Raw genomic sequence first — 10003 nt, forward strand, 5'->3', positions numbered from 1 at the left:
TACTCAGTTGGACAATCAAGAATATGCCATATTTTTAATCGACTAGATAAAAGTTTATGTTTAAACCGTGTTCAAATTGATTTAGTCATGATAATAAGCGTCATCGTTTTTGTTATACATTCCGAGTCAGATATCTACTTTTATAATAATTACTGCCTCCTCCCTTATTCTGTCATCATTAACATCTTAATAATTATGAGTAACCATTATTATAAGACGTATTATTATTATTACTTTTACTCTACTCTTTTTTTTAAGCCAGCTAATTCAGCCTTATCTATGACTTTTTATTTTTACTACAATTTCTTTACTGTCTTGAATTAGGTTTAGGTCATCTGAAAAGCTCAGTAAATCAATTCGTGTAACATCAATACTACTTCCTAAGTTATTATCTAGTATTACATACTACTTTTTCTCGATAATAAAAAAATAAATCTAGACAAAAGTCCATCTATTTTTTTCAAATCATACTTTTTAGCCTCTGACTTTTTGTTTGAAAATCATGTACGTGACACCACATTGGTTATAATAATATTTAATAATAATGGGTAACGCTAGTAGTTTTTAAACTAATTTTGAATGAAAAAAATTGTTTTATGACAATAATTATAGTTTTAGTTATCTATAATAATAGTTATAATTATAGTTAACACATTTTTTAATAGGATATATTGCCATTAACATTTAGAACACTGTGTATAAAAAACACCCTTGATTTTATGAAATTTTATAGAAAACAAGTTTATGGATACTACACTGATTTTAAAAATGTTTTGTAAATTGTATAAAGATAAAATTTTGATTTTTAATTTTAAAAACTGGACGAGTTTTAAATATTTCAATCGATTAAAAAAAAAAAAAAAAAAAAAAAAAAAAAATGCAGATGTTGTAATCGTGAATAATAAATATATGTAGTGACTGATTGTTATAGTGTGTATTGAAAACAATACTACCTATAGGTATTGTTAAATTCGAATGTTTTGTTTGTTGCCATGATTATAATGTTTACTTATTAAACGTTATAATCATTTTGGATCAGTACGACTTTACATTCGAGATTATTCTCTGATTATTTACAGTCTTAATTCAGATTCATAAGAATCACTATTAATTAATTATTTTCTCACTTTGAAATGGATAAAAAAAGGATGTTTGTCTTGTCACAAGAGGAAATCGAATTCTTGGAACTCATTGCCGAAGCTTCACGAATAACGGCCGTGTTGCCAATGCCAGCTATTTATTCTGGATGTCATGTTGGCGAATCTTCAAACACATTGTCTTCTGATGGAGTTAACGTCTATTGCCTTCCGGCGAAATCAGTATGTTCGGAAAATGAATCAGAAGCTCGTGTGAACGCTGAACTCATCAAACCAATTCTACGGCATTTTGAAAACGAGACAGCACAACAGCTGTATACGGAATCTGTAATACACGTTGAGATTTTGATACTACCAATTACATATCGCAATATTCACATGACGCAAAGTAACATAGATCTGTTTGACGAAATGCTCGTTACTCCACGATCGGCGGATATTCGCACTTCGGTAAAGTTGTCGATGACAGTGCGTTTTCCTTGGCGTGTTAAAGATAAATCATCTACTTCGTTGTTTATCGGTGAAATAACTAAAAGCCATTTATTAAAAATACCATTGTGTCTAGGAAATTCAATAGAACTAGCCAATGCGTTATGCGCGTCAGCTTTCCTGAACGCTTTAAAACTCCCAATGACGGTGACATTTCTGCGGTGTAATACGGACATTGTGTCGACATCTTTTTTTGGAGGCAGTGGTACTCTCCAAATAAGGGTTCTTGGTTGTGAGAGTCCGATCCTCGGTGAAGTCCATGAACCATTAACACCACCTACCGAAATAATTATCGAACTGTTAACGGAGTTCCGCAATCCGTTGTCGGCATATGAACCGACGGATGAAGCGCAAAGTCAGCAGCCTTTGTTTACGTCGACATTACAGGTAATAGTCTCCGATAATACCGCTGAAAGTAAAAGCGATGGAATAGAGACAATGGCCGAGATTAAGCCAGCGAAACAACTAGAAGAATGACCAAATATTCTGCGAAAGTCATTTCTTAAACGACTGGGGAAGCGACTGCAAAAGATTGGTAGAAGGTTGTGTTGCTGTTATTGTTGTAAACTCGACTGACTACCAGACGATAAGAAAAAAGTATAATTTATTATTATCACATATTAATACTCTTTTGTATATACTCATTACTCATACCACGTTTTATTTATTGAATGTTTAATACATTTTATTCATGTTGTTGTATAAAAAAAAATTTAAAAAAAGTTAGGTTCTACTATTATAGTATGGCCATTTTATTGTATTTTGTTTTCACAAACGTGACATACCAGTTGGTAAGTCGTTTATTAATTGTGCATTGTGCATTTTTAGTCATTTTAACCTGCAATTCTCAATGATTACTAATAATTTACTAATGTTATTTCTATTATTTTTTCTAATTAGTTTTATTGAAAAAATAAAAATAAAATGAAATAAAAAAAAATAAAAAATGTAAAAAAAAAAATAAGTTTCTTATTTTTATGATATTGCTCCAAAAGTAGTTGTACCAGATTTGCGTAACGTGGATTTTACTAAACATCACCAACGAGACGTCTAATATCTGTATTTGTATCATTATATATATTATTATATACAAAGAATTTATAAATTAGAATGAATACTATTTCATAGTTTTATTTAAATGAGCTGGATACACGGGAGGAGCAAACGGTGGGAATTATATTCAATACGAGTCTGCAATGAAGTACCACATTTTATGTCTTTGCTGTTCTTACGATCATATTATATAATTGGTGTAATAGTTATTATAATAATAATGATTCAATGTTAGCCAGGGTAACTGCCCTGTAACGCATTTCCGTAACGCTTTTCGATTCTGTGTGCATTTATAAGTTTTGAACCACTAAATAACAAGATAATAATTCATATCCATTGGTATACTGTATTATTATATACTAATACTTATCAATAATTACAGTAACTATTTGATTTTTTAAAAACTGCTACTTGATTTGGTTAATCATTAAAATAACATTTTATAAATAATTAAGGGGACTGAATAATATTAACTTAATATTATAATAGAAAATCTTAGGTGATATTTAGCTGCTACTGTGTCAACACTTAAAATAAACGAGTTCAGATAAGTGATATACGCTTGGTTGTTGTGAATATTTTTTCCATGAGCACAATATTAAGAGTACTTACATTAATGTGTGTAAAATATTATTAAAAAAACATCAAGATTAGAAAAGGCCATAATATTAAAAAAACATATACTAATCAATAGATACTGACTGCTTGGTATTATTTTTAAATAATTTACAGTAAAAATAGGTATGAGGAGGTTCTCTTTTGAAAGACGGATGTTGATGTCGTCATAGGACATTTCATAAAAACAATACAAAAAATCTCAAGAGTTTAAAACAATGGTTTATTTAGTATTTGAAAATTCCAAAAATCATATTTTGAAACTACATTATTGAAAAATCAGTGAGAAATCATGAATTGCGAATTATCTCATCTTTAACTTAAGAATTCGTACACTATATTATACGGTTATTATGACTCGTATAAATAAATTCTGTGGTTTCTGACCAAATATCCAAATATTATACAACACTATCTCTATATAATATATACATAGATGTAGATGTCGGATCCATAAAATTGTATGAAAGTTTTTGTTTTATTGTATAGGTACTTTTATACCACGCTCGCACAATACACTGTGCACAAACTCAATAGGCTTAATGAACTGTCTGCACGATCGTTATATAATATATATTTTAGACTAAAACTGCGCTTCCACCGTCATCGTCGCATATGTCTGTCTGTATAATAACCTCTACTCAACCGTTGCCGTTTTAACGATACATTCTGCCTCGGCATTATAATGCCGTTGCTGATATATTTATATATTATAATATGTATTTATTATATACATTATATTCGTGCGAACAATGCTTAAACGTATCGCGAAGAGCGAAATTACGGCTTCAGTAGTTGGTACCTGCATCATAATAATATTATATCAAGTGCACAGCTCCAATACTATATTTAAAACCAGCTCGTTTCGAGCCCGACTCAATGATTATAATTTAAAAAATATTGACATAGTTTTGCAGAAATATGTTTTTACTTGAATAGTTTTACGGATTGTTAAAAAAAAAAAAATTAAAACATATATATTCCGGGGAGAACTCAACGTATATAATAGGTATAGAGTGTTTTTTTTTTTTAAATGCTAAATACTCATGAGCAATTAATTAAGTTCGGCTTTTATTCCATATTATAGTATTATATTTTTTAAGAATTCACGTTCAATTTAATACTATTATTAACTTAAGTATACTCAAAAACAATTAATTATGTAAAAATCTAAAAATTTTATAAATATGTTGTCTTGAAATCTAAAAAATAAAAGATGCATCATACTCAATACTCAGCTACTCCTGTGAATACGTTATTGTAAGTGAATAACTTATTATGAAATAGACAGAAAACAAGTATTTACAATTAGAGTACGACGTACCAACCAGGATCACAACCATACTTGGAAAACTGATACACGACGTTGATTGATAACATTCAATGTTTCTGTTCAGTTAAAACGACACCTGACTAATGCTTAATTCGAGGCCATGCTTATTTTAGACACTGCAAAAATTCTCTTATAAGACTGTCCAAATCTCGGATCTGTGTCGGTGTTACTTGTTGTAATCACAACTAGCAAAATAAAATCAATACCTATAGTAATTTAAATTCAAAACATAATTTTGTATTTTCATTAATATTATTAGTGGCTTTTGGTATAATTATATCAGATATGACGAGATACAATGCCACCCACTCGCTAATCTAGTGGCGTAAACAAGAACTTTCATTGGGGGGATAACTATCCTAAAAAACAGGTAATTTTCGTAAACCTATTTTATTTTTTCTATTTTTGGTATAATGTAACATAACCTAACCCATATTCTTCTGTGCTACTCCCAAGCGCTAATCACCTTACAATTTAGATTTAATAATCATTTATTTTTGGTTAACTTTGTTACGTAAATATTTTAAATGTTATAGGAACAAAATTAATTATTTAATTGTGAAATAAATTCAATCGTATTTTGTCTAACTACATGAATGAATTTCAAATATACTTCATATCGATCACGTATTATTATAATCAAATAAATTAATTTCACTTCACTTACATGATCAATAAATAATAATGGTAATAAATTACTCTATATTAAGCTTACCTATTTACCTAATTGAGTACTCGTAATATCTAATGAGTATAACATATACTATACAAGCTATAATTAATCCAATTTAAATATGTATCTTAACCAAAACAGAATACTTAAGTCTAAATTTATCCATTACAAACTACAAATAATATAGCATTTGTGACTAATTATTCTCGGATAAATGTAATTATTATTGTACTTAAGGGTTTTGGCACAGTGAATAATTATGTGCAAACTTAAAAACTCTGATACAAAAATTGTACTTCACATCTTTGTGTTTGTATGATATACGAATTATAATTTGATGTAAATACAATTTTTTTTTAGATTCTAAGCGGAGAGATAGATGTACTTATTGATTTTACAATGATATGTGTTAGTGTTTTTTTTTTGTGTGTTTTCACCACCATTTTGAACAGTAAAAATGTTTCAATCTTCGACTTCAATTACTTTTCTGATATAAAAGTAAATTTAGTTTTTTTTTAGGGATATGAGGATAAAAGTAAAATTTCCCAATAATATTCTTATCAATTATTGCGTAAAATATTTATTTTTGATTAAACAATTTTAGTTTACTTAATGTACCTAGTTAATTCTCAAAGCAATACTATGGATATTTAAAAAAATTCATTGTAATTTAAGTTTTCTTTTTTGATAAAATATTTAAAATTATGTAGACTAAATTTAAGTAATTTATAGTAGGTACGTCTGAAATTTACTCACAATTTTTTTGAAATATTATAATTGAAAGGGTCGGTCAAAAAATGTTGGAATAATTTCCACATAAGTTATTCTTAAAACAATTTAAAAATACGATTTATTTCTTTAAGTGTTAGAAGGTAAAATGTTGTCAAAATTAATTTTAATATTTAAGCTTGACAACTTAATTTAAGATTCCTTGTTAGTATAGTTCTTATAATCCAATAATCTAAAAACATGTTAACTCGATTTTTTTTTGTAGACATTTGAAGTTAAATGATGACGAAATTAAATATTTTAAGGAAGATCAACGAGTTTTGTATTATTTTTTAATCCATAAATATTGTTCGAGGTAGTTTTATACTTTTACGTATATTATTATACTTAAAAAAATTATATATAATATAATTTAGATTATTTTTAAAATTTTAGCAAATGCATAAGTAGGTACTTATTCTCTAGGTATTACTATAATAGTAAATTAAATAACTATAACAGTAATATAGTTAATATATAATAAAATAAACTTAGAACTTTACTACTGTATATTAGAGAAGTTACTTAGGTACTTGCTGATTTTATTTTTTATTTTTGACGTTATAAATACTCCAAAACAATTTATATTTTGCTGTAGTTTTTGAAACATAATATGTAGTTGTGAAAATTAGCTACTTGTTGATATGTTTGGAATTGTTTTTGATCTATTTATGATATTTGCTTAGGATACAATTGTAATTAAAATTTCCGGAGCTTTGTTTACTTCAGAACTGTAAAAAGTCGAACAATTTTATGTGAAAACCAAAAGAAACTTCGATTGTTTGTTCGTTTGTTTGTTTTTTCTATATTCTAAGCGGAACAATGATTGTATTGATTTTATAATTATATGTGATTTTTCTTCAAAAAATTGTTGTTGTCTGTCGTTAATTTTTAAGGTAGTAACAGTACTTCAATTTTTAAATTTGGGAGTATTTTATGATAGAAAAAAGGTTCTAGTTGGTAATATGAGGAGTCAAATGTAAAAAAGTACTTTTAAAAATAACCAGGAACATAAAATAAAAAACGACGCAATAAGGAAAAACGGTAATTACTAAAATAAATTACTTTAATAGTAATAGGTATCAAAAAACACATCATGAAGTATACTTAGTAATATAGACTGACAGATCGTCCACACACAGAACTGTTTTTCTTTTACAATGATATATCATTGAATTACAATTGACCATATTATCCAATTCAGTGATCCACTTGACACATCTGTTTAATAAGTGTTATACACTTTCTCGTTTTTTTTCTTTTACTCATCTTGAAATAATTATACTTTAAATAGTTATACGATAATGTTTATACGTTTCATAGAAAGAAACATAATAAAATCCTCAATATGATTTTTCAGACACATGTTTATTTTATTCTTATACAACTATATTGTGTATATCATGCAAATGTAATCACGATTTAAATATATTCAAAATAGGTTCACCTAGAACATAGTAATAAATATAATAATAAAAGATTATATTATGTCATATATTGATTACTGTAATTGTCTTCAATATATTGGACAATGTTTTTTCGACTACTTTATCACATTACCTAAGTTATTCAATGTAATACGTCTTGGTAGAGTTTTGCCATTGTTTGAATACTATTGAATATAACCAAATTTAAACGTGTATACGTCGGAGCTTTATAATGTTATTTTGTCGTTCACGTCTCAAGTTGATAGGATTTATTTATAGTAAGTCTCGTTAGCGGTGGGTAGTTGGATACTTTACATTTTCTGAAAATAACACTAATTCGATTTTATAATTTTCAAGACGTATTTCGATGTACTATGCGGACACATTTCTGTTTTAAAGTGTAATATTTCAGTTATGTGGAACGTGTATAGTTTTAATTAAATTAAAAATACATTTATTGTATATATTTTTTTCATAAGTCAAATTATAAGCCAATGATAACAAAATAATATAATAATTATTCTTAAATGTATAAAGACAATTCAGAAAATAATATTAACTTAATCAGGTTAAAAAAATATTAACATTTTTTTTTACATTCTCGCATAAATGTTATTTGACACTTATTTAGTAACGATTTTACGATTTTACTAAAATCTCTTTTTTTCTATTCCTTTATAATAATATGTACTGTACTAGTTTAGGATATTAATTTTGGTTCCTTTTTGTAAATTATCTTGTTAAATTATTTACCTATATTAATTATTATCTACAACAGAGTTTCTCTAACTATCTTGAATAATCTTGATTCATTGGTAGGTCGCAAGTCAACTTTTAATGAGTCTTAAGAAATTTATTTATCATATAGATTCTAAGACATTTGTGATTTTTATTTCATTTTATAATATAAACATAAGCTTTATTATAAATTATTAGATGCCGTTATTAACGACAGCAGAAAACCAGCATACACTTTGTATACACTTCAATATTAAAAATACATTTCTAAAATTATATTCATTACAAACCTATAAACTTTATAGTATAAAGTAATAAGTAGTCAATACAATAAACAAAATTTGAATTTTTAGAACTCCTTCCTGCAACTCCTTCTTGTAAGAGTGAAATCATTTAATTAGCGATCATTTTTAGGGGAAAATATGGGTCGTGGTCCTAAAAAGAAAGAGAACGACTAGTCTATAACATGATTAAACAAAAAAATACTGTATTAGTTTTTCAATTTTAAATACGATTTGTTTAAATTAAACACTTCATATTTTTCAACGTAATTTAAATATCTAATTTATTAAAATAGATAAATAATTTAATCAAAATATTAAGTTTATTAACAAAATATTTAAATAGTTACTATAGTTTAGTTATAACCTCAATTGATTATTTGATTTATTATATTAATATTCATTATTTAATTCTGAATGCTTTCACTTCTAGAAAAACATTAAGAATAAGTTGTTTAATAAAGTGCTATGAAAAAAAGTGATTGTATAATACTTGTCAATTCCCTTATACAACTTGTTAAAATTATAAAATAAAATAATTTTACATGGTTCAATGTCACACAGTTTGTGTTAAATTTTTGAAGAATAACAATTTTAAGAATCGAGCAATATAAAATAAATGTATATTATTAGAATAATATGTTGATCGAGAATAATAGTTATTTACTATAGTCTTACGAAAACAACAGAGACAATATTTTACTAATTTATGTTGAAATATAACTATAATAGAATAAACGTTTTGGTTGTGATATGTACCTATATAATACTTAAGTCAACTTGTCTTGTGATCTTAAAATATATTATTTGGTCAGTAGAATTAGTTTGATTATTTTAATATTTTTGCAAGATGTTTTAATATTTCATAATTGACCTGCAATGTAAGATAAATAATGCAAAACCATCATATTAGTAGTATAAGGTAGTTGAATCAAGCCGTACATTAATTTGGTTATCGCATAGTATGTTAGTATATTATAAATACAGTTGAATCAAATCAAATAATTTTTAATACATATAAATACATATTATATTATTACTTATTGCTGATTCGATATTTATATTTATATGAGTTTTTTTTTTTTATAAATGCCGATATAATATATATTTTTTGCATCTAAAAGTGACATTGATATAGTTTTTTCTTTTTGTTCTTGTAACATGACATATTATGTAGAATTTGTATGTATAATATATATATATAAATATTATACAACCAATTTACCTTAGGACATTTATGAATAGGGTAGATTTATTTTTGGAAAAGTTTTACTGTATTGCGTAATGAATTTTTCTAATGCTTTTTTTATTTATTTACTTTTTTTTTTTACTATAGTGTGCAGATGTCACATAATATCGGGAAGACCAAATGTAATGAAAATTCAATTTACAATAGTAATCTCTACAGAAGCTTACACGCAGATATTGGTTCTGAAACCATCCATTGACTAAAATAGATTATTGGTTCACTCGTATGAACGATGGTGAAGAAATAATATACGAATGCGTAAATACGTTCTACGGTGTGT

Source organism: Aphis gossypii, chromosome 2 (assembly GCF_020184175.1).
Source record: "Aphis gossypii isolate Hap1 chromosome 2, ASM2018417v2, whole genome shotgun sequence".
Lineage (NCBI taxonomy): Eukaryota > Metazoa > Arthropoda > Insecta > Hemiptera > Aphididae > Aphis > Aphis gossypii.